General features: G+C 31.6%; 1 long non-coding RNA gene across 4 annotated transcripts; it reads left to right on the top strand.

The window, feature by feature from the left end:
• Positions 1-12,967: 12,967 nt before the first annotated feature.
• LOC134264653 (uncharacterized) lies at positions 12,968-17,539 on the top strand. 4 transcript variants are annotated; one of them, XR_009991592.1, is made up of 6 exons: positions 12,968-13,008; positions 14,128-14,191; positions 14,972-15,017; positions 15,339-15,401; positions 15,690-15,769; positions 16,977-17,539. It is a non-coding gene; the product is annotated as an uncharacterized LOC134264653 (long non-coding RNA). The 4 variants fall into 4 exon arrangements; XR_009991589.1 differs by lacking the exon at positions 12,968-13,008 and adding an exon at positions 13,021-13,250; XR_009991591.1 differs by lacking the exon at positions 12,968-13,008 and adding an exon at positions 13,333-13,608 and having other exon boundaries at positions 14,128-14,158.
• Positions 17,540-26,577: the final 9,038 nt, after the last annotated feature.

Raw genomic sequence — 26,577 nt, 5'->3', positions numbered from 1 at the left:
TAATACTTGACAAATCATCACCTGTCACCAACATGTAAAGGGTGGCACTATACTTGACGAACATTTACGATTGAGACTCCGAACTTTTCATATCTTGTTACATTTACAATTAATCAAAGTACTGAAAGGACTCATGGGAATTGAACATGGTGTAAAATAAAATCTTTGATCGGAAGTTTAAGTGAGTGAACAATAATATATTTCAAATACAGACAACTGTTTCAGATTTTTTAAGTTGCAACAATCTTGAGAAAGACATTCAGAGACATTGAATAGCAAAAAAATGCATGGGCCATAATGCTTGCCTGCCTAAATTAGTCTTTTTTTTATACCCCCTATTTGAAAAGCGGGAGGGTATTTATTAATCGGGATTTTCGTCCATCTGTTTGTTACGCTTTAGGTATACCCATCTCTTATCCGCAACTCCTTTTACACCACTGAACGAAATTTTCATAGAATCTTTATTACATATTGCCGTTGTGCACCTTCTATTACTTTTTCATCCTATATTTTCATTTCCTATATTTCAACCCACATATTTTGGGTTTCCCATTGCAAGACATGGACACTGTCATTATATTCATGTTAGAGGCGGTTGATCATTTATATAATTCACTGCTCACAGTCTTCAAATTTGTAATATATTTTTCCTTGTCACCTTTACCCAGGTGTTATGAAAATTTCAGTTTCGCAGGAATAATATCAATGTTGATAAATGTGGATTTTCACACAGCATCCTTTTAACATCGTCGCAAACCACGGTCAAATTGTACGCTCCTCTCCCATCTGGCCGTGGTTGAACGAGGAGAGAATTCTTCGTAGCATTAAAATATTGACCAATGCGAGTGCAAAACAAGTCCATCCGTGGAGAATACATCACAGAAACTTATTGTGCAACCTTTGAGGCGAAGCCAAAGAATGAAACAGCTTCCTGTAAATCTTTTATATTTTGTCTTAAACTGAAGGTATGCTTAGTTGTGGCCATACTGTGAAAAGGAGCATATAAATCCCCTGCAGGTCACTGGACTAAGATTTTTTTTCTATATTCCTTAGGCAAGTAATGATTACAAAAGACATTTTGACTATCAAACGTTCAATGTTTAATATTTAAACTGGATAATCCATATGGAGGAATGGTGTGCAAATTTTTCATGAGATTGCTACTGCGTGATTCATGAACTTGAAATATTTTATTTCTTTATGTCATTATGTTAACATAAAACTTGTAAGCATGTATCGTTCTGTATTTTGTTCGAGCCTCTGTCATGGTAACATCCTAGCTAAAATTTGGTGTGATTAACAGATGACGACTCAGGATATTGTTATCCCGATATTATTTAGTCAGAAATTGTCGTTTTCAAATAAAACGGCGGTCGTTTCTCCTCATGGAATGGTTAATCATGTGTATTTTATAAAATTAGGCTCTCTGTACTTCTGTACTTTTAAATCGGCGGAAGAACTCTGTCAACTTGCGATAAACACTTACATTTTATCACAAAAAAAATGATAAAAACACAAATTCTGCACTCCTTATTTCATTAAAACAATATACTCGCGCTTCGAATTTTCAAATCAAAGAGGTGGTCGCAACTTTCACTTTGGTATTAACAATCTTGTCATTTCCTGTAGAAACTATAAGGAAATTTTAAACCATCGACGGAAGAATTTTATCCAAAATAGGTAGAATATAAAAATTGCGATTTTTTGTGTATTTTCTCTAGGAAAAAACTTTATGAAATCCAAAACGGCTGATATGCAAATGAGTAAAATGAACACCTTTTCTCCATATGCTTCATGAATAACATCTGAAATATTAATTGTTTAAAATTAATGATAATTTTAAATTTTTTATCAACTATTAAAAGATGGGAGGAAAGTAGTATCCGAAATTTAAATGTCCTATCATGTACCGTAAGTGTACTGTAATGAAATGAGTGAAAACAACACATGTTTGTCCTGTCTGGAAAGCACCCTCACTCTATAAGAATAAATACAATGTCAAGAAGACAAATTTGTTTGTTTATCAAAAAAGGTCTTGCCACAAGGAATAGTGAATGCACATGAGAAATATGAAAACCATAGCCCAATCAAAGGTTAGCATTTTTGCTAACAAATAGACAGACTGTCCCATGGACAGGGCAAAGCTTATCTACCCCCTAAATCTTCTTTTTCTGTGGTATAATACATGAAATGGAACAAAATAGCTGAAAAAAAATAGATCAGCTTCCTTTTTCAGAGGATTTGTAGACAATTGCAAACATACTTTTATTTTAGGTCTTAAGATTTTCTTCTTAAGAATACCTCATTGTTTTCATTCCTTGTTGCCTTTCGAATGCATGGTCTAAATCATGTTCATCACACATATAGCAGTCTGTACACAGGTCATAATTTTCACAATGCAAGCAACGCCACCTTATACCTCGTATTGGTACTTCGTCACAACCGTCACATTGAATGGACTTGTGAAATACACCTAAATTTAGAATAAACACTGTATGTTTGGATTTTGCTTGTATTGCACATTATTTATTTTTTTTTTCTTTTTTGAAAATCAAATAAAATTTTTTCCCAGTACATGGTCTTGAATTGTTAAATAAACTTCTAAAAAAGCGTTTTTGTCATCATTTGATTCAGATATGGTCTTACTATTTCAATTTGTGAGGTAAATAAATGTGTTATTTATAACGATTAACCCTTTAGTCTCCGAAACGGGTAAATAATTAAGAATAATATTGATTATTCTACAATATACCATATAAAACAAAATGATAGATGATTTTTGTTCATTGGTTATATTCGGTGTAAAGTTCGATTTAAATCTGAACACGATTCGCAAATAAAATGTGTCCGCCATTTTTGTTCGGAAAAACGCGGAATCACTATATTTGCAGACCCCTATATAAAGGACAGGACTGTGTCACAGTTTAGTTTAATCAGTCGATAACGGTGTAGACGGACGAATACTATACAGCACTCAGAAGCGACAATAATAACGTAATACTTCGTATAATGTAGGAAAGTATGACACCAAAGAAACTTTTAATAATTATAGTTTTACAGGTCAGCGCAGTATACAAATAAACACAGATACACGTAACTGCAATAAAATGTAAACACAGGTACTGCAAGATAACCAGCACGAACACGGGTCGTCATTCCACGCCGATGCCGCTGACAACAAAGCAGTCGGGTGTGACGAACCTGAAGAGTATACCCTGGTGTTGATGTATCGTCGATAAGATATCGAAAATGACGGATGCCTATTTACGATTCGTGTTCAGCTTTAATCCAGAAGTCTACCTGTTTGTGCGTTATCAAAAAGACGCAGATCGTATTTCCTGTCCTTCCCCGCTCTATAAATAAACTTGTCCGGGTTCTCTTGAGCGTTGATCGTCTCTTGAGAGTCCCATTGAACCCGTACTTGTTGAGAGTCATCCAAGACTTCCACGACAGTTCCAACGTTTCCCTCTCCCCCGTCTTCATTCTTTCTATCCCAATCAACTCCTCGAACAACACGTATTCCTACTTTTATTTTTTCTTCAAATATAACAAATGTTATAAAAATAGAGTCATAGTGAGACCACCGTTATAAAACTAATAAAACTCTCTGCCGGCCGACTGATTAAAAATGACCACAATTAAAACAGATTTAAAGCATTGATGTTGAAAAGTGCCTAATTACCTAGTACTTTCTCATCACAACTATGTACAAAGTTCATTTGTTTTATACCCAGGAGCAGAGAGGAACATTTTCAAAAGAAGATAATCAAATGTTAACGCTCGGGACACAACGCACGACGACGGACAATACGGAAAGCAAAAAAAATTGTTAAAATATAATAGATATTTTTTTTTAAATACTTACCTCTATCAAAGTAATCAACAATTTTCATTCCTGCAAAGGAACGGCAATTCTGCACAATGTCGTGAACGGAATAATGGTGTTGGATATCCTAAATAAAATCAAAATTACATTAAATTACGTCACATGGTATTTGTTTTCTTTTAAAAAAATGCAGGAAAATATTATGAAATATAACGGAGCAGAGATTATACAAGATGCACTTTTTCAATATTGTGCAGTATTGACTTGTATCGTTTTTTATGTTTTACTGATAAAGGATTAATACTAAATAGCATGCAAATTAAATTCCTTGCCGGATATCTGACTTACCGTTTTGTTTATTCCTTATCGCCTTCCTTCATTTTATTCCTCGTTTTTGACTTTTCAATTTATTCACATTATATTATGAATCCTTTACAGAATTGTGATATACAATTTATGTCTTTGGATCTGTTTCTCTTATATAAGTCACAATGAAGAGAAGTAAATAAATAACGCCTACTGTAATTCTGGGATGAGCAAAAATTTACCCCAGCGTTCTTTTCTGCTATGTCACTCTCTTCCTCGGAAGATTCTGATGAACTATCGTCAACATCACTTTCCTGTAAAAAAAAAAAAGAAAGAAAGAAAAAAGCGAATTCAGAGAATTTTTGTTCCCCGCTAATTAGAGGTAAAAATATGGGTGGAGGGGGGGGGGGGCACGACACTTGAAGTAGGTCGGGGGAAAGGGGAGTTATGGTAAAAATTTCATTGCAAAATCTTTAAAGACCTTCACACTTCTTGAGATATCGTACGTAGATATTAATTGTATGCCATATGGAGTTGTGGTATGAAATTTCACTACAAAAGCCCAAAAGCTTCGGAAGATATTGCACAGAAACTGAAGTATATCAAAGTCTTTGAATTTATTACCTTTATATTTAGACCTCAAAATCAATAGGGGTCTTTCTTAATCCCTAGGGCCCTGTGAAAAATGTCATTGCAAAACATTAGAGGTTTCCCATGATATCGCTTCGGAAAAACATGTTACAGACATACAGAAATACAGAGGGTCTAGCGGACGGACAGGCAGACCGAAATTAATATCTTCCATTATAAGTGAAAGCGAGGGACAAAAATAATAACATTTAATTGTGTACAGATACTTTTTGGCTAAAAAAAAATATAAGAAAGTATGTTTTCCAGTTTTAAAGGTTCATAACCTCTTGTTCTGTATATGAAAAACTTCAATTAAATAAGCGTTTAGTCTGAGGAAATGAAGATACTGTATAATTTTGACCTGTCAAGGGGAGACCGGGATGCTTACTCCTCCTTGGCTCCTGATACAACTTCTGGAGATCGTATTTTATGCTTTATTCACAGATGTGTATTGTAGATTTGTTTTTATTGATCACTGTTCTTAAACTGTTAATTTCTGTTTTAAATGTTACCGTGTATCACAAACATACACATACATGTAATTATGTCACTATTCACTAATCCACAAGTAAGTATGTTCTTAATGCTGGCAAAATGAACCCTAGGGCTGTGTTTTTTTTCAAAACAATTTTGCTATATTTATTGCAACAAAGGTTTTACCCTTTTACCCTATATTGTAGCTCTAGAACACGCCCCCTAAAGATATTGTGACTTTACAAAGTTCAACACCGGATGATTTTCTCGTTTTAAAAAAAATATTGTTTTATTATTCTGAGTATACTTTAATATTTTGCCTGTATACTTACTCAACCTAGTTTGTGCTATTATCAATTTTCTCTCTTAAAAGATTTCTGTATTTTCACATTTTTAATCCTTAATTAGAGATGCTTTTTGACCAGGGATTCTAAAGATTAGAAAAAGGGCTTGCTTAATAACTATAGCTTAAAATATACAAGAGGCTAACGAGCCTTGAATTGCTCTGCAGATAAATTGAAAAATATATAACGTCTATTAGAAGCATTTTACTATCTTGTATATTTAAATAAAATTTTAAATTCTAAAAATAGGTCATCATTGTAAAATAAGTAGGTATGGGTTGAAAAAAAAATTACAGGAGAACACTGAGTTCTGCCAACACGTGTATTCAACATAAAACGGAAGTACAAGATCTGATGCAGGGTTTACGCGATACCATATAAATAGTATGGTAAAAGGGGTAGTCTCAAAAGTCATTTTTACGATGAAACAATCATGACCTACATTTTTGGCTAAAACACTCTGAAACCCAGGATAATCAACTGCCAGAGTGTATTGATTCTAAGCCTTTAACTATCTAAAGAAAGAAACATTAATTTAAACGAAATCGTGCATCACGTTGGCTCAAAAGAGCTAAAAATCAAGTTCAATCTGTAAATAAAAATAATGTAACTGAAAACAATGACACGATAAAAAAAAACTTTTAGAATAAAGATTTGTTTTAATTATAGCAGAAAATATGTAAATTCTGATAATGGGTTTCATCTTACAGACCCACATGTTACGCACTACATAACACACATAGGTACCAGAATTTAGATTTTATTTGTTAAATGACATTTGCAAAACCTGACTTTAAATTTCTCGGAAAGATAAAAACAGTGTGTCACAAATTATCAAAGTGCATTTCAACTAAGCCCATTGTTACAGCTGCGTTGTTCTTTTATGTATATTGTTAAAATAAATCTTTCAAATTAAAAACCTGAGAGCTTCAATGGGCGTCATAAATGATTGAATGATATCCAAAAAGTTCTTTTTGCGTGTAAGATAAAACAATAAATTTAAACAAAATATTAAATCACAGTTCGGCAAATAGTTTTGAATTTGATTAGACACCTTGTTTGCTGCGTTAATAAACAGACAGATCAGAAATTCTCAAATACAATGTTACAGCTCCAAAGGGTTATTTCGAAACCTTTGTATGAAACATATTGGTCATTATAATCATGAGAGACGTAAAAAAGAAATATTTGTTCTATCTGAAGAAGGCATGTGGCATGATAATCAATAGACATAGTAAAATAAATGTTGATGTCATCCACCATTATTTTTTTCTTGCCAAATTCGATTTTTTCTCTTAGAACCAAAATATTACTAAATGGTTATTAAGTAGGTCGAGGAAACTATTTTCTGTCACGTAGGAACAAATTTACATGTTAAGTGAGGAACTAACATGACTGACAAATCGACCAATCAGCTCAATGAGTTGCATTATGGGTTACTACAAGAAATCCAATGTGTGTTTCCAAAAGGCCAATTTTTATAATCGCTCTTGGAAAGACGTGATGCACTTTTCCAAGTATTTTACACACTTAAAACAAAATGTACATAATTATGTATATTTTGTCTACTGGTTCCATGCTCACATTCTAACACAAATGATTTTAATTGATAAAAATTACGGTTTTCTCCACTCCACTGTACAAAAGCGTTTGGTGACAGTTTTCTGCGTGCTTTACTCTCTGCGAAAAGTTAATTTCACATCACAATTTACGAATATCGAAATTAAAAAATGGAGTCTTAGTTACTTTGTAAGATTTTGTGAGCTGTATTTCAAAGTACTATTTAACAAGGAACACTGACTTTGTTTGTTAATGTCAGCACGGGAAATCTTAATTATTACCTATGCTTCGCATTTTTATCAAAGACAATTTCAGAAAAAAATATTGACTTTCATGCAGTCATTTGAAATTTCGTTGATCCTGCATTTTCCTGACCAACGTGTTTGTAAGTAAAAATAAACATGAAGTAGACCATAATGCTTTTCGGCTCATTCACTGGATTGGATCATTGTTTGCTGTGAGCACCTCTGCGGGCAATGACAACAATACCCATAAAAAAGTAGTTTCCTCGACCTGTTCAAGGATTGCCAAACCCTTGTAGAATACGGTATTTGAAGTAGAGTTAGAACGATCCCTGCTCCAGTGCAAATTATTACTGATGACATTTTTTATGGGCTCAGCATGAATAAAGATCTATCTCGTTGCTATCAAAAAATTATATATTGAATGGGGTTTAAAATCTGCCTATGAAAAAAAAATCATACCTTTTCACTGAGGTCTTCCACATCTTCAGAGTTCAGTCCCTATAAGTATATTAATAAAGGTCAGCGAAAAAGAAACATTGTACGACAAGAATCTAACATATCAAAGTATCAAACATTTTCGTCTGCTTCCAAATGAAATATAATACGATACTTAAGAAAAGATCAGCACAAATTAGGAAATTAAATATTTCCAGAAAGCGAAAATATCGTCTACCTATGAGTGGAAAATTCTCTAGAGGGACGTTGAATGATAAACAATCAATCATTTGAATATGAAAAGAACACCTTCACTCAAAGCTGATAAACGTCAAAAGATGTTTCTGATTAGCTTTCAATTCTGTCTCTCGAAATCGCTTGATAACAGTATGCCATTCTGAAAAGTGACAACTCAATCATTCTGATTTTATTCATGGTGTTTCATTCACCATTCACTTGTTAAAATGTATCAGTTTTCAACAAATATGAAATTATGAAATTATCATAATTTGTACTTTAAAAGAAAAATTAACAAAGAATAGTTTAGAATAGTTTAGTTCGCATTTCTTCAAACGTTCGTTCTAAGGATGTGTATGACATTATTAGGCATAGGGTACAAATGTTCCTCAGTTATTAGAACACTTAAAATATACAAAACTATGTTGCGCTTGTCCAATGTGGCAAATCTCCTAAAATTAATAAATATACAAAGCTAAACTTACCATCATATTCTTTTTTGCATGTACTATATATATATATATATATATATATATATATATATATATATATATATATATATATATATATATATATATATATGAACACTTGTTTATTTCTCCTATTACCTGAGAGATAGAATTCATTTCTATTGTTATGTTTTCAGTATCCATCGTCAACTGAAATAAGAAACATATACTGCTAGATAAATTCAACTTTTAATTATTGGGAAAATTATCTAAATCATTATTTCCATCATAGAAATAAGAAAGAAAAGCAAAAAAATGTACATATGTATCATAGGGTAGAAAAGATTTGATTTGCGATACAAGGCAGAACTTACCGTAATTGACTTTTTGTGTGGAAAAAGCTATAATTTTACAAGTTTCTCTTAAAACAAACAATAAAAATTTAGTGAATTTAATTCATATTTAGGCATAACACGGTTTTCATATAAAAGCCCAATCGAATTCAAAAGTTATGATAAAGGTTAACGTTTTTGAAAAGTAGGTCAAACTTCAAGGTCAAAAAGTAAACAAAAAATAATGTATTTGGAAAGACCCTGTCACGGAGATTTACACGTATAACAAACTATAAGGTCAAGGGGTCAAAAATCATAGTGTATCTAGAAATGTTTTGTCAAAGATAATATACATGTGTAATATGAAAACCCTAACTTTTCATATTAAAAAGATATGACCAAGCTAAGGTTATAGATTTTGTTACGGGCGGACAGATTGACCGACTGATAGACAGACAGACAGACGCATGAGATTTAATGTCCCCTCGTTTTTGCAAAAGCGGGGAACAATTAGATATACATCATATATCGAATTAATAGTTCTATGAAATATGACCTTGAATGTGTCGGTTAAACTAAAGATTTTTTTCCTTTTCAAATAGCACATTTAGAAAGATATTGGGTGTAGAGAACTTTTATCCAATTGCAATATTTGATAAACAAGCTACGTTTGATAAGAGAACATCAGTACTACCCTTTGAACGGATATTCTAAAATGAAATTTGAAAGATGTCATGAGTAGTAATTACGAATTATTTAAAAAATTATTTTAAATTAAGACGTTTCGTGAATATGTATTTTTTTCACATTATTTCTAACTCGCGCATAGTGTATAAAGAGGACCCTATGGAATAAATTTTGTTAACATACTAAATTAAGAAAATTGAAAAAAAAATCAATTTTACGCATATACAGTCAAGCTAAGTTGAATAGTATTGAAACATAACATGTAATGTTGCCTTGAACTAGCAAATAAACATTTTATGGCAGGAAAGTTTGTAAAATAGGACGAGAAACATGAAAATTTCTGGGAAAAAAAACTATTTCTCAACACATAAAACTCGTGCAAAACTAAGCTGCAAACAATTGTAGAATTTTAAATTAGTACATGTCTTTTAGGAACTTAAAGCAGCTGATATAGATAAAACAAAGAAATACACTTGAAACGAAAATATTGCACCTTACCAATATACAATATGCCTGTCATTCCTTATCTGCCTTGGTAATTTAAATGCATGGATTCGTCGAAACGGTGTTTAAAGGTATGGGTTACAATCCCCGACAGAATTATTTATACAGGTAAACCACCTCTCGGTGAGGTGTACCCTGGTATAATTTACACTTCGAAGAATAGATCACGAAATTAGGTCATTATTTCAGATAAATATAATACCAAAAACTTATGGTCTAAAGTTTTCTCAGAAAAGCATTAAATCCGACTTTAAAAGAAAAAAGCTTAGTAATCACGACAAAAATAACAGAAATAGTTATGTAGTGTAACTTGTAGCAATGTTATTACGAAAATTCATTTCTCTCTCTCTCTCTCTCTCTTAAATTCACTTTTCTTTAAGCTTTTGAAATTTAGTATAAAATCTCAATAATCACATACTTTAAATAATTTCTTGATATTTCTTCTATTTTTTAAGATCAACGCATATCTCTGATTTTAAAAACCATGATAAGCAACGGTTTGCTATTATTCTGAAACAATAAAACACAAGAACCATAAAGACTCGAGGGTCAAAGGAATGGATCTTAAGCCCGTGTGTCTCTTTACAAAGTATAACAAGATGTCAGATATATGGATTTTAATTTGTAACGACAATTATGTCACTATCTGTTTAGGGTCTATATTAAGTTTTTTCCTTATATTAAAGTGCCAAGCATAGAAATAAACTGTTTTACTCACCTCAATATCTCCGGCCATCTCAGATTAAGATTACCAAGAATTAAAGGATAAATAACACAAACTCTTTTTAAGAAATCAGCAATATTTCTCTTTTTTAGGGATTTATTATTTATGTCATTTCAAATCGAAATCAGTCAAAAAAAATATCAATCAATGCATCAATTTTTGTTTGTTTTAAGCACCCTTAAAGTTCACTTGAAGACAATACAACACTTAAAAGATGGAAAATGATCAAAGAAGTGTTAAGTTTATTATAGCAAACATTTTTTATAATGATGATTAGTCTATGTCAGGTACAGTTTTTCTACAGCAAAGGGGAACCTTACAACATAGATTTATTTGTTGATTGAAATAATTTCAAAGTTATTTTTCTTTAGCAAATTCTGCATTTTTAATCTTCTGGAGTTGACGCTTAGGCTTACAGTTGGAAGGAATTCAACGCCGGGATTGTTTGTTACCAGCTGTAATAAATAACGTTTTTTTTTTGCAGAACACAGGACACCATTATAATTTCTAGGTGGATTTCGTCTCATTTTGTCCCCATTGGTTGATTAACTATTGACAATTTAAATCATTTGTGGTTGTTAATAATGGGTATGTTAAACCTTGAATCATTTTTATTTCTCATAGCATCATCTGATAGTAAGAGCATTTTAACACAATGTGTTTTTGTCCAATGTCTTTATGGTCAAGCTGTATGCAAGCTGAAGTTATGTTTTGACATAAAATTCTTTTGTAGGTTTTACTTACTATAAGGAATTTTTGATTTTAAAAAATGGAATAATTTTCTTTTCTATCATGTTTTATATATGATTCAGATATTACAGAACTTTTATTCTACTTTGCATAGGAAAGAATAAAACTGAGAATATGTACGCTGAGAGATAGAAAGATAGGTTTAATAAAAAATGTAATCTCATGGGCTGAAAAGTTTGGAGTCACCTGAACTCTTAGTCTAGGCTGAGAGCTATCTGACATGTCAGTCTAATGCTCAGAGCAACTTAAGATACATGTATGAGTATAGGCTGACAGCCACCTGATTAGTGATTCAAAGCTTAGAGCACATTGAAATGCGAGACAAGGTTGGGAGCCATCTGATCTGTGAGACAAAGCTTGGAGGTTTCTGAACTGTGAGTCAAGGCTGAGAGCCACCGATACTGTGAGACAAATCCATTGCATAGAGATTTAAACTGACCGTAATCTATAGAGATATAATTTTTAATGTAATGTTATAAATTTGATTAAGAATTTACATTGACTGGTTAACAGATTATGTTGCTCAAGTATACGCGATTGTTTTTTTTTTCTTATAAATAATGTTTATTTTTGTTGACACGTTTTCGAACACGTATGGCACTTTGTGCTCAATTATATGCTTTACTTAGTGTTTTTTCACTCATTGTCACATTTACAATAGGACGAATTTTGCAGATCTGCGGATGATAGACTTTGTCTTTGTTTCCCAATCAGATTCCTAGTTTAATCGAGGCACCAAAATATGGTTTCACCTTGCGTAGATATTACATTTTTAGTTTTTGTAATTTGCATAATCGCAATCAAAACCAAGATTTATACAGAATAGGTAACTCGGTGCATTTTGCACGTCTTAATTCTCCTTTTTGTCCACTTGAGTGTTTAAAAGATTATTTTAAGGAAGCATTTCTTATGAATTGTTAACTTCCACTAGAGATTTTTTAATAGCCTTATCTTGGAGGAAATATAACAAGGTTCTAAATGCATTCCCTTAGAGCAGCTGGACTATTCTAGACAGGTTGCTCAACGAGCTGAGAAGATGGAGGAGTAAGTCTGCTGAAGATAGTTATCTTAAGGATAATATTGATTATTGGATTTAAAAAAAATATTGGATTGTAATTAGTGCAAGTTGAAATTGTTATAATGAATCTATATACAAAGTTCTAATCACCTGACATTTGTTATTTGAAATGGCTAACTATGTCTTATCCTATATTCTATGTTTTGTTTATTTTTATATTAGAACAGGAAATAATTTATGTTCAGATGAGCGAAGCGAAAGAGAACATGACAAAGGCGACACAAAACCGACACAACATATCTGTATTCTTGAAGAATACCAATCACACCTCCTAACCTCATTAGCATAAATCGGAAGAATTCGGAGATAAACGTAATAAAATATGAACAAAATCCATAAAAGTCCGAACAGCTTTCCTCGCGAGAATTCAGCGAGACCAACATGGTAGAGGTGAAAATCGAGAGAGAAATTCAACATGAAAAAAGAGGTAAAACTTTATGTTATCTCGATTTATAAGATTTGTAAATTGCAAAAAGTTGAAAAACAAACGTTTCTTTACCTGAAAAGTGAAAGTAGGTTTGCAGTTTCTTATTCTGTCAAGTGCTATTGCACTTTAAAGTGTCAAAACAGCACCTCTCGATTTTGTAAACATATGTTTCCACGTGGAAGGGAGTAGTTGTCATGGTCAAGATTAACCCACATACATTGATTTAGTAAACAAAAACACACGTAAGTAGAATTTCATTTATTTTTTCGATTACCTGTAGTACAAAATGGTTAAATATTTTAGGGCATGTTTGTCAAATGCTGTTTTAGCATGTCTTAAATTGAAGAGAAAATGCAGGTGTGCTATAGTTCGTTCCTACTTGTAAGGTAGTCTTATGCATGCATACGCAGAGTTACGCGTATAAAAGTCATTATTCTTACTTACATGTATCAATACCCAGTGATTTGTGAGAACCATAAGGGTTTTTTTCAAATACCAAGAGACTAAAATTTAATTCTATCTGTACTCGTGTGTATGCACAAGAAGTTCTTCCGAATTTCCTCTACACATATACATGTGTACCTGGATAAAGGATTAAAGGTTTGTTTACATTTGTTTGCAGTTTTAATAGTGTCAGCTGTTTATATCAATCATGCAGTTTTCACTAGAGCCTACTGATCAAAATATGATTGTTACTTTTCTAATTTAATATCATAGAATTTATGATCAGCTCATCATGATGTCAATGCAGTTCTCACACTGACATACTTGTGTATACATCAGGTATGAAACTTCACATATGCAGTTGTCGCCCACGTATATCACTCAGTGGTATGAGAGGAATTAGTGGATAAGAGATATGTATGGGTACACCAAAGCATAACAGATGGACGGACAATTATCGATTACTTAATATACCCTCCCACTTTTCAAGCAGGGGGTATAATAAATTACATGCATGCATGCATCAATCTGTTTAATGAAAAGATATTGCTTTTATAAGATAATTTACATTGATGCATTTTTGTTTGTAAGAATATATGTATTTAATTTACATTTTGTTTAATTATTTCAATGTGTTAAATGAAAAGTATTTTCTTTTTTGTTTGTCTATTGCAGGTTAGAGTACATTTTGAACAGCCATCTCCAGGTATGACAAAAATAACACGATTGACCCTATAAGGTAATAAACAAACATTATTGAATTTAGAAAATGTATATAATAATGAAGCACAAATGTGAAATCATTGTAGGCCCAGGATAGAAATAGTTTTCTTTCACTGCTCACTTCTTTTACTGGTCAGCTCATCATTATATCACTATCCCACTAGGCTACTAGATTTTAGTAAAAAAGAGACTGACCCAAAACCGTAATAATAATAATCATGATGTAATAGTTATATTTTGTTTATTTTATGTGATACACAGTTGGACAAATAATTAATCTAAACAAAACAGGATTCCGACAAGCCTGTCAAGTTACTAGCCCAACTATAATTGTATTTTGTTATACATAGACCTGACCCAAAAGACTGATGCCCCCTACCATGTACTAGCCTAGATAAATAAAAAAATCACTGACCCCAGTCACATGGGCCTTCAATTATTTTTTAGCCTTGCATTGTAAAGTCAGCTATCAAGACATTCCATCCTTTTTTGTTGTTTGTTTTTTTAATGATGTGCACCATCCCACACAAATTATACACACAAGAAAATATTTTTTTCCATTATTAAAATATGGGCTTTACTGATCTTTACATGTATACAATGTATGTCTTTTCTTTTGAAGAATTACATTGTTGATCAAATTTAAAAATGGTCCTCAATATGTATGTGTATGATACTGTATTAAATGCACAAAAATTATAATTTCATTAAAATAAAACAAAAAAAGCAAATACACTGTATTAAAAAAGAAAATCAAATCAATTCAATTATAATTTGCAATGAATGTTTCTTGCAGGACATACTCTGAAGACAGTGATGTGCAAGTTCAAGGTTTGACTGTTGTGTGTATTGTATATGTAATGGTAAGGATAAATTTATAACATTTAACAGGCAACATTATTATTTAATTATTATCATACTGATCATGCTGATTGGAATAAACAAAGAAAAAAATATTAAGCATGCCCAATTACTCCAATATCTACATGTACAAATGTACATGTATATAAATTAATGTATAAAACAATCCTGTGTAAAGTTATATATAGTTAGAGAGAGAGAGAAGTTGATTAAAGGATTAATATAATTGAAAATCATGCATCAGTGATTTTTGTTTTTGTTTAATTCTCAAAAGATTTAATCACATTCTGTTCTATTTTCAGCATACACTTTAATAATAAAGAATGGGTGAAAAAATTCTCACATCATGCTGCATAACAGTACATGTAAGTTCAAAGGCAGAAGAAAATCTATTAAAAGAGAATTTAGAAATACAGTTGGTTGTCTGTTTTAGCAAACAATTTAATGAACTGAAAATTATGCTGATACATAAATCAGCATATTATGCAAACTGTAAATGATTGCATAACATATTTTTCTAATTTGCATGTAGTGTATTGATATTTGTCAGTATTTTTCATTCAGTTTTTTTTTCCATATAATTGCAAATGCTTGTATTTTATTTGGATTAATTGATTTAGATGATTGTATTAACTTATTAATCATATTTGTAGTTCAGCTGTAACAAAAGAAATTATCTGATGAAAGCTTCAACCACGAGAATCTATAAAAGGATGTCAAGTCCAAAGAGAAGGTATGTTGATTACTGGTGATGATATATGTTATTGATGTAAATAGGGTACAGCAATAAATTAAAGAACAATAGTAATCCGTAGACAAAAAATTAAATCTTAATTCTTTTCAAGAATAGGCAGCTAGGTCATGAGTAGTCACTCTAAGATAGTTAAGAGCAGATTTAGATTTGTTCAGATCATATGGCTGTAGGGTAGGGTGGGTCCACAGTGGCGGATCAAAGTTTTATTCTGGAATATTTAAGGCTGAAGCCTTTTATTATGAAGTCTATTGAAGATTATCAGGGCCACGATACATCATATTTTTTGAACGAATACATACTAGTACAGAATCCCAAAATCAAGAGTAATGAATATGCCATAATTAGAAACAGTATGTTTATCTTGAAAGTCCTATGTAAATATTGGAAAATCATTTTGTTTATTTCTTGGCTTTTAATTTAAGTAGAGATTAAAATGATATAAGTTTTCATAATTTAAATTCCTATTTTATGGAGACTTTAGTGTATATCTATGTAAGGTCAAAAAAAGCTACAATTTTCAGAAAGAAAGCAATATTTTGGGGTTATAGAAAAGGGGCATAACTCTCATCATGATAGTAAAAATGGATGTCAGATAATGTGAAAAATGTGATTGTGTACTGTTGGAAAACATAGTGAATACAGTGCCATCTGAATATGTAAAAATAAACTACAGTATCTTAAAATCAAACAACTTTGACTACCTAGGGTATGTTGACATTCATGACAGTATTACAAATTGAATGAATGATTTGTAAACACTAGAAATAGCATATATATGATTTACTTTGTTGATTTAATTTGCTCATTTTGCGCAGATCTCTTTCTCATGCAGATTATTAATGAACAATGATATATTGAATTAGCAACTGTGAATGGCATACATGTATATGAATTTTATATACTCTGTTTAGAGTTGAACTTTGGTATATATCTTTGACACTGAATGATATCTTGAACACATTGAGATATCAAAGTCATTTTAAAGTCCCTTGAACGACATTTTTTTTCCTATATATCTTACCCTGAATCTCTTGGATATCTGTTTTTTCAGCAGTCCCATAAGCACTTCAAGATAACAAGTGTGACTTAATTTTATTGATTCAATTAATTTATGATGAATTATAAAAATATCAATCATATACCCAGGTACTTTTATGTTAATGCATTAATATTTTATATTTTTCAGGCCATATAACAAATGGTTGCTGAATTCATGAAGACTAGCTGGGATGATACAGTACTTTTCTACTCTTATGAACCATACCTAAACATCATTTGAGGATCCCTTTCTCAGAAAAAAAGAATTTGCATATTCAAAGTCTCTATAGTTTATTGTTTATTTGTACATTGTTTAACATTCTTCTTGAGAATTTTTCACTCATATGGGGATGCCAACATTTGGAGAACTGCAAATTTTGTCCTTTACTTGGCACACATGGCTAATTGAGCAACGAGGGATCTTTTTGGTGCTAGCACCTACTGCAACACAGGACCTCTGTATATACAGTCTCATCTCTATCTCCGACTGGGGGATTTTGAACCAGCAATTTAAGGATCAACTCCTTACTTATGACTCTCGAGCAGACGCTCTTGCCACTCTGCCATGCAAGTGACTTCATAGGTTATAAAATAATAAGATAAGATTTATAACTTAAAACTGATGTTTTTAATTCAATCACAGTATAGAAAATGTTTGCAAAAAAGGGAGGTAATAGCTACATGTAGCTCTCACTGGTTTTGCATGCTTAAACTATAGAATTACATATTGTAATTAGGCCATGCAAAATTAATTCCTTGGTTCTCAGGCCTTTTTTCAAGAAATATGATGAGGGAGGGAGGCATTTTTTTTTACTTTTTATTGCCCCCAAAACATGATGAGGCAGCTTTTTACATTGTACAAAACCTCAAAAAAATGATGAGGGAGGTGATTTGTTGTTTTTATTTTATTGATTTAGCAATAAAAAGGGTCAATGAGGCGCCCTTGGAAGAGATGAGGGAGGGCCTGAGAACCAAGAAATTAATTTTTTTTGGCCTTACACATGTATTTTAAACCAGATCAGTAAAGAAAGAAACACTTGAATATTTTTACTATGAATTTTATTATAAGGTTGATTATCTCTAAAAAATTGGAACTTTTAATCTTTTTTGGAGTAGGAAAAAAATATTTAGAATGTGCATGTGCTCTTAATTTTGTTTATTAAAAATAGTCAAAATTTGGAGATCTTGTGAAGGGTATCTAAATATTGATTTATAAATTTTTACTTCATTTTTAAACAGCATAATCTTTATTATAACATATGCCTGTAATTTACAACTTATTTGTTGTTGAACATTCCATTGTCTGTCTACATGTAGTGCTTAGTAAATTCCTTGTAAATACAAACATGATTGCATGCTGTTTGTTTACTTTGTCTTTTTTTCAATATGAGTCATGATATATAAATTTTGTGCGTATCAGTTTAAATTATTTTTGTTGAATTCAGTTAACAGAAAAAAATTAATAACTAGATATAATTATGTAGATTGATACCTTCCAGAAATATTTGCATATACTAGTAGCTGTAGATATGTAGCTTATGTGAAATCAGGTATACTTGAAAATCAATTTACCTGTATTTATTAAACATAAATTTAGTGAACACATTCATATACCTATACAGTACTTCATAATGAAAATACACTGTGTGTTAATGTTTTACTTATTCAACATAAAAATTGACCAGAAGTGATCTTGATGAAATAAAACATATATCTCACAATATTTCCCCCTCCCCCCAATTTTATCACAATTTAAATGTATATATATATAAATTGATAAAAGAAACTGACTACACCATAAAAAATCTTCAGTTGTCTTTCCTTGTTTAAAGAAAATATCAGATGCAATGAATGCTCCCTTGGGTTCATGACCCTGAATATTAATAAGGTTGGGAGGTGTGCCAATGTTACTTTTCTTTTTTTTTTTTAAATTTTATTCAATAAATAGAAAAGAAATTCAGGTTAATTTTTAATTCAATAATTATGAAAAATGTAAGCATATGTATTTCTACTCTACCTTACAATAGTATTTTTTAAATTCTATTGAGGTGTTTCATTACTAATAGAACGTACTCTTCCATCGATAAATAAATCATCGCAGTATATTGTATTCTAAAATTAAAGTATTTTACAGTAGAAAGTTTACAAAAAAGAGTTAGTTATAAACAATGACTGAATTTAAGTCTATTTGGTCTAACACTGCCTTATATAAATAAAAGTTCAAAACAGAATATTAATTATTTCTAATACTTGTGAAAGCATGCAATAAATTATTTGAAAGAGAATGGCAATTGAAATTTTGATAACAAGATAATCAGTTTGGTCTTTCTCTTACACTAATTTAACCAGAAGTCTCTGTCGAGACTGTAGCTCTACTGGTTTGTACTTCTAACAAAGAATGAGAAAAGAAGCCATTGCCATCAGACCAAAACTGTAGAAGGAGTAGCGTTTTAAAGGAATTTCACAGACATTTCTGTTTTTAGTAACCATGGCAACATCGTTCATCGAAATCAAAAACCGATGCACTATTTTATGTATCTAAGTGTAGTCTATCTGTGTGCCAAGTAACATTGAAATCAGATCAAAACTGTAGAAGAGTAGCGTTTTAAAGGAATTTCACAGAAAATTCTATTTTTAGTAACCATGGCAACACCCTTCATCAAAATCAAAAACCGATGCACTATTCTATGTATTTTAATGTAGTCTACCAGTGTGCCAAGTTATATTAAAATCAGACCAAAACTATAAAAGGAGTAGCGTTTTAAAGGAATTTCACAGAAAATTCTATTTCTAGTAACCATGGCAACACCGTTCATCGAAATCAAAAACCGATGCACTATTTTATGTATCTTAGTGTAGTCTACTAGTGTGCCAAGTTCTGTTAAAATCAGACCAAAACTGTAGGAGGAGTAGCGTTTTGAAAAATTGTTTACAGACAGACGGACGGACGACGGACACCTTACTATCGCATAAGCTCTTCTGGTCAGTGACCTGTAGAGCTAAAAAAGGAAGGAAATAAGTCAACAAAGGACAATATCATCCTACATGAACAGGCCAATAATAAGAAATGGAAATTATCATTGTGTAAACAAAAAAAACCTACACCTACACATAAACAAGAGGCCCATGGGCCACATCGCTTACCCGAGCATTGTGGCTAGGAAAAAATAGTAATTGGTTTACTATTGAAAAGTTTAAATCCAAAAGTTTGGCCCCGCCCTACCCCCAGGGGTCATGATTTCAACAAACTTGAATCTACACTACCTGTGGATGCTTCCATATAAATATGAGCAATTATGGCTCTGCTGTTCTTGAGAAGAAGATTTTTAAGGAAGTTTCCTAATATATTTCTACATAAAACTTTGGTCGGCCATTGTGGCCCTACCCTACCCCCGGAGGACATGATTTGAACAAACTTAAATCTACACTACCTGAAAATGTTTCCCCATAAGTTTCATCTTTCCTGGCACATTGTTTCTTTAGAAGAAGATTTTTAAAACATACCACCAAATTTTCACTAATTCTCAATTAGATGGAGGAGTAAGTCTGCTGAAGATAGTTATCTTAAGGATAATATTGATTATTGGATTTAAAAAAATATTGGATTGTAATTAGTGCAAGTTGAAATTGTTATAATGAATCTATATACAAAGTTCCAATCACCTGACATTTGTTATTTGAAATGGCTAACTATGTCTTATCCTATATTCTGTGTTTTGTTTATTTTTATATTAGAACAGGAAATAATTTATGTTCGGATGAGCGAAGCGAAAGAGAACATGACAAAGGCGACACAAAACCGACACAACATATCTATTCTTGAAGAATACCAATGTTACTTTTCTTTTTTTTTTAATTTTATTCAATAAATAGAAAAGAAATTCAGGTTAATTTTTAATTCAATAATTATGAAAAATGTAAGCATATGTATTTCTACTCTACCTTACAATAGTATTTTTTAAATTCTATTGAGGTGTTTCATTACTAATAGAACGTACTCTTCCATCGATAAATAAATCAGCGCAGTATATTGTATTCTAAAATTAAAGTATTTTACAGTAGAAAGTTTACAAAAAAAGAGTTAGTTATAAACAATGACTGAATTTAAGTCTATTTGGTCTAACACTGCCTTATATAAATAAAAGTTCAAAACAGAATATTAATTATTTCTAATACTTGTGAAAGCATGCAATAAATTATTTGAAAGAGAATGGCAATTGAAATTTTGATAACAAGATAATCAGTTTGGTCTTTCTCTTACATTAATTTAACCAGAAGTCTCTGTCGAGACTGTAGCTCTACTGGTTTGTACTTCTAACAAAGAATGAGAAAAGAAGCCATTGCCATCAGACCAAAACTGTAGAAGGAGTAGCGTTTTAAAGGAATTTCACAGACATTTCTGTTTTTAGTAAACATGGCAACATCGTTCATCGAAATCAAAAACCGATGCACTATTTTATGTATCTTAGTGTAGTCTATCTATGTGCCAATTAACATTGAAATCAGATCAAAACTATAAAAGGAGTTGCGTTTTAAAGGAATTTCACAGAAAATTCTATTTCTAGTAACCATGGCAACACCCTTCATCGAAATCAAAAACCGATGCACTGTTTTATGTATCTTAGTGTATTCTACTAGTGTGCCAAGTTCTGTTAAAATCAGACCAAAACTGTAGGAGGAGTAGCGTTTTGAAAAATTGTTTACAGACAGACGGACGGCCGACGGACACCTTACTATCGTATAAGCTCTTCTGGTCAGTGACCTGTAGAGCTAAAAAAGGAAGGAAATAAGTCAACAAAGGACAATATCATCCTACATGAACAGGCCAATAATAAGAAATGGAAATTATCATTGTGTAAACAAAAAAAAACCTACACCTACACATAAACAATAAGCCCATGGGCCACATCGCTTACATGTACCCGATCATTGTGGCTAGGAAAAAATAGTAATTGGTTTACTATTGAAAAGTTTAAATCCAAAAGTGTGGCCCCGCCCTACCCCCCGGGGTCATGATTTCAACAAACTTGAATCTACACTACCTGGGGATGCTTCCATATAAATATGAGCAATCATGGCTCTGCTGTTCTTGAGAAGATTTTTAAAGAAGTTTCCTAATATATTTCTACATAAAACTTTGGTCGGCCATTGTGGCCCCACCCTACCCCCGGGGGACATGATTTGAACAAATTTAAATCTACAGTACCTGAAAATGTTTCCTCATAAGTTTCATCTTTCCTGGCACAGTGGTTCTTGAGAAGAAGATTTTTAAAACATACCACCAAATTTTCACTAATTCTCAATTATCTTCCCTTGAATGAGGGCGTGGTCCTTTATTTGAAAAAACTTGAATCCCCTTCACCCAAGGATGCTTTGTGGCAAGTTTGGTCGAAATTGGCCCAGGGGTTCTTGAAAAGAAGTCGAAAATGTGAAAACTTTACAGACAGACAGACGGACTGCTAGACAGACAGACAAACGGACGCCGGACAAAATTTGATCAGAAAAGCTCACTTGAGCCTTGGGCTCAGGTGAGCTAATAAAAATGATTTATAAAATGTGTCGTTAAATCCTCCGTGTCGACATGTATATGCGAATAGCGAATTTTTTTTAGGTTCTTGCTGAATTAAGAGCATGTCTTCAAATAGTTTGACAAAAAGTCACACATTTTCAATGTTTAATATGTACAAAGCAGTGAATCTATCAGAATATCTTGCCACAGATCCAAGCAGCATTCAATGGTAATAATGTGAATAAGAAAATTCTTCTAAAAGAATGTATCCGGTATGTAACTGATATAGCTTGAAGATTAGGCAGATATCCATCACTATTCTGTGAATTCATTTAAATGACAGTGCAAGGAAAGTTCGCAGGTTTATTTCTTGTCTCGAGATTTTCTGTCTTCTGGCCGTCTTCATTTTCACTGTTAAATTAAGAAAAAAATTATTTAAAAATATATATGTATAATTTTATTCAAAGAAAGACAAAGTTAAACAGCAACACAGACTTTAGACTAGAATTAAACCAGTTAATATACATGTAATTTTATCTGTGACTTGTTTGGAATAGTTTTCTATTGTTTCCTTATTGAAGTTGAAAATGAAGTACGCTTTCTTTCCACATTTAAAGATCATTAAATCAATTTGGGAATAGAGTTTGTCTTTTCAAAATAAAAGAAGTAACGATCATATAAGCTTATATCATTGTCACACTAACGTGAAAATTTATCATTTATTTTAACAATGAGCATAGTTGAATATAAAATAAAGCAATTCTATCCCAATTGAAAAAGAAGGTTTATAATACATACAAATATACATGTATTGACTAAATTATTACTTTTTTAAATTAACAAAAATCAACAGCAAGTTTAATTATATTGAATGTTTTTTTTTCTGGAGGATTTCATTGAAAAGGTATTTATTTTTTACTTCTGAACGCTATTATCTAGTGAAGTAGCTTAATTTTTGTGAATATGAGGAACAAACTGCGCTCATAACAAAGGGATATGGCGCTCATAGTAATCCGGAAGATCTAGAAGAGTTTGCATATGAAATATTCAAATCAATATAGCTCTTTATAACATGTATCCGAGCTTGATGGAGCTTGTTATAAGCTCGTATATAACATTTTCATTAGATTTTGATTCATATAGCTTTCTCAACGAGTTAGATGTATCAGATGTAATACCCTCGGCATTGGCGTCCCCAATTTTGAGCACGTTAATGTCTTAATTAGAAGCAGGTCTTTTTTTACGTGACTATATTCATATTTTATAAACTTGCATTTATAATCCAACCTTGCTTTGGAAGCTGGATCTTAACAACGATTCCCAGATGAGTGACCAGCGTCAAGATTTAGAGTGGGAGAGAATTCCTATTAAGAGGAATTTTTTTCTCTTTTCTCGCTTGCTTCCGTTAGACGCTGTTTGTGGCTATCATTTGAGTCTGCAGGGGCATACCCGATATTGATCTTAAGGTAGTCCGATCCTCAGGTTTATAAAATTACCAGTTAAGTAGTCAAAAATACTCATAAAAGTATCTCTGAATCCACAAACTTATGTAAATTTATTCACATTATTTCTTTAAAGATTAAAGTTAATCATATTTTATATGGAAAATTGTCAAATCTCCAATATTTTTGCAGAAAAAAGCGAATTGGAATATCAGCAATGTATCTTCTAGTTGCAAATTGATTAACAAATATATTTCAGGTTAAAAAATAATAGGTATCCAGGCATTCAGAGAAATTGTAATGATTTTTATACTTATTTGGTATTTTTTGTCTTCTATTTAAGTCATGTATTCTATGTGTAAAAGGCTTTTGCTATCATTGCAAGACACCATAAATCACTTCTTATTTCATATCATGCTAATAAGCATTTGTATCTAAGGCTGGGTTCAAGAAAATCTTATTTCTCTAAAACTGTTTTCATTTTTTCTCTTTTACAGGGTCAAAATGTCAACCTTTTCTAAGACTTCCAAAAACCTTGAATCTTATAAAGATGAATAAAATAAAAAAATGTTGCATGAAAAAATTTCATTTTCAAGCTTCGTTTTGATGCATTTCAAATTACATGTATATATGAATTTTTGGAGTTATCCTTCCTGGTTGAGGATCGGATATCCTTAAATGACACTAAACTTTTGATTTTAAAATTCTTGAGCAATTACATGTATGACAATTAGAGAGTATTTCTTTTGTTACCCACATTTCTGTTTATTCAATACATTGTTCTATAAATAATCTTTATGTTCACTGTGTCACTAAAATTCCAAAATGTGTTCCTTTTTTAAGAGAATATATTTAAGAAATAAACAACGTTATTCAGTGAACATGGCGTTATGAATAGCAATTGCTCTGCTGGCATATTCCATGATGCGAAAATATGCCAGCAGAGCTATTGCTATTCATAATGCCATGTTCACTAAATAATCGTTGTTTATTACTTATATTTGCATTCTTTCATTTATTCAAAAATATCAGAGGAAATCCTGACTTACATAAGGACGCGGCTTCTAGTCTTCAGTAATGAAAAACATACGGCTTTAAAATCAGTACACCTGATCAATGATACTTTTATCTAATAAATCACAAACAATTATAAAGTATTTCCCTCTCAAACACAGTTATCTGGATACAAGCAGCGCCGTCATCACATTCTCTTAATTTTTGTTTTGATGCAGTTGTGACGTCATCGATCAACGTTATTGAAACCCTCTAACAAAAATCAACAATATTAAAACACTATGATGAAAAATGATCATGCTTTTATAATGATTATTACTTCAGAATGCTTTTCTATTTTTTTTATAAGTTCTTCTATTTATTTTTAATAGCTGAAATTATTCTTGAAGTCGATATACTAGCCTAGTTTAACTAGTTTTCTGAATGTTATTACCCAAGTGTGAAGAGTTATCGTTCTTTGAACAAACATGCATGATACAAAAAATAAATATAGGGCAGTTTTCTACAATTTTTAAAAAAGTTTTATTATACAATTAAATATATTGACCAAAATTAAATTTTTAAAGATATAAATCAGCCATTTTAATTATTCTGAATTTCTTTTTTCTCAAAGAATATTATTAAAAACTTATTTTTATTCCTTTTACGAAATGTTTCATATATATACTTCTAGACACGTTATACAATTGTAGTAGAGATTGTTCTTCAGGAATTAGATAGAGCAATTGCATTCATAGCAGAAGCAGTTGCATCTATAGTCCTATGAACGCAGTTGATGACTACATGTTCATAGCGGGAGAGAGCAATGGATATGCAAATATTAAGCTCTATACCTTGACAATATGCATCTACGAATGCACACAACTGAAGTTTCTAAGGAAGCTGGATCTGAACAGCATATTCTGGAGAAATAACAGGGTTAAGATTTTTGGAGCAGGTTTTTTTTAACATGCTGACCAATTTTTCTATTGATGGTACATCAAACAACACAAAAACTTGCAACAGATGCTAAATTATACATAAATTTTAAAAGAGCGACCAAATCAAGATGTTTGAAACAGTGTCTTAATAAGTGACTAGTTATTTGCTGAGCAATTTTGCAATGGTTTATTGAATGGCGATTAATTATTTATTTCGAGTAACTGATATTGCAGCTTTACTTTTGTTGTAAATTTGTTTGACACAAACTACAAGAATTGCTTATGATGATGATTAAGACCTAAATATCTTCTACTTTCTTTTTAACTAAGTGAACAAATTATATTGTTTGGGGTAGGCGCATTATAGTGATTGGAGTAGGCGCATGATTATTAAACTATAATGATTAACTAAACCAACTTTCAAGGTTGATATCTCAATAGATCAGTTCTACCAGGTAACCTACTTTGTAAGATGATAGCTTTGACCAACATTTCCCAGACGAGTGAACAGGTTAAAACTTTTGAAGCAGATACATTATAAAAAGTTTTTTAAAAAGTCTCTCTGAACAAAACTTCAAAGCATTAAAACTTCTGAAGTTTTCGGTTTTAATTCATGTAATTGTATCTTTTGGGAGATAGACTAGTTTGAAATGATAAGATACTAGTAAGTCCGTTTTAAGGTAAACACAAGCCCCCTATCAGACTACAATTAATTACAGGTTATGTCTAGGGATGTCAGCTGCTACATGTAGATCATTTGTTAGTTGTGGGACTTTGCCTTACCGAAGGCGACATTCTTTGAGGTGAGGTAATCTCTGAATGCTTTCCTTTTTTTTTTCGAGATAAATCTTTTCTTACCTTGAG

The sequence above is a fragment of the Saccostrea cucullata genome, unplaced genomic scaffold, assembly GCF_032062105.1.
Source record: "Saccostrea cucullata isolate Sc308-1 unplaced genomic scaffold, CSIRO_AGI_Scuc_v1 ctg1162, whole genome shotgun sequence".
NCBI classification, from domain to species: domain Eukaryota; kingdom Metazoa; phylum Mollusca; class Bivalvia; order Ostreida; family Ostreidae; genus Saccostrea; species Saccostrea cuccullata.
Note: the sequence above shows the minus strand (reverse complement) of the source record. Positions and strands in the feature narration are given on the sequence as shown.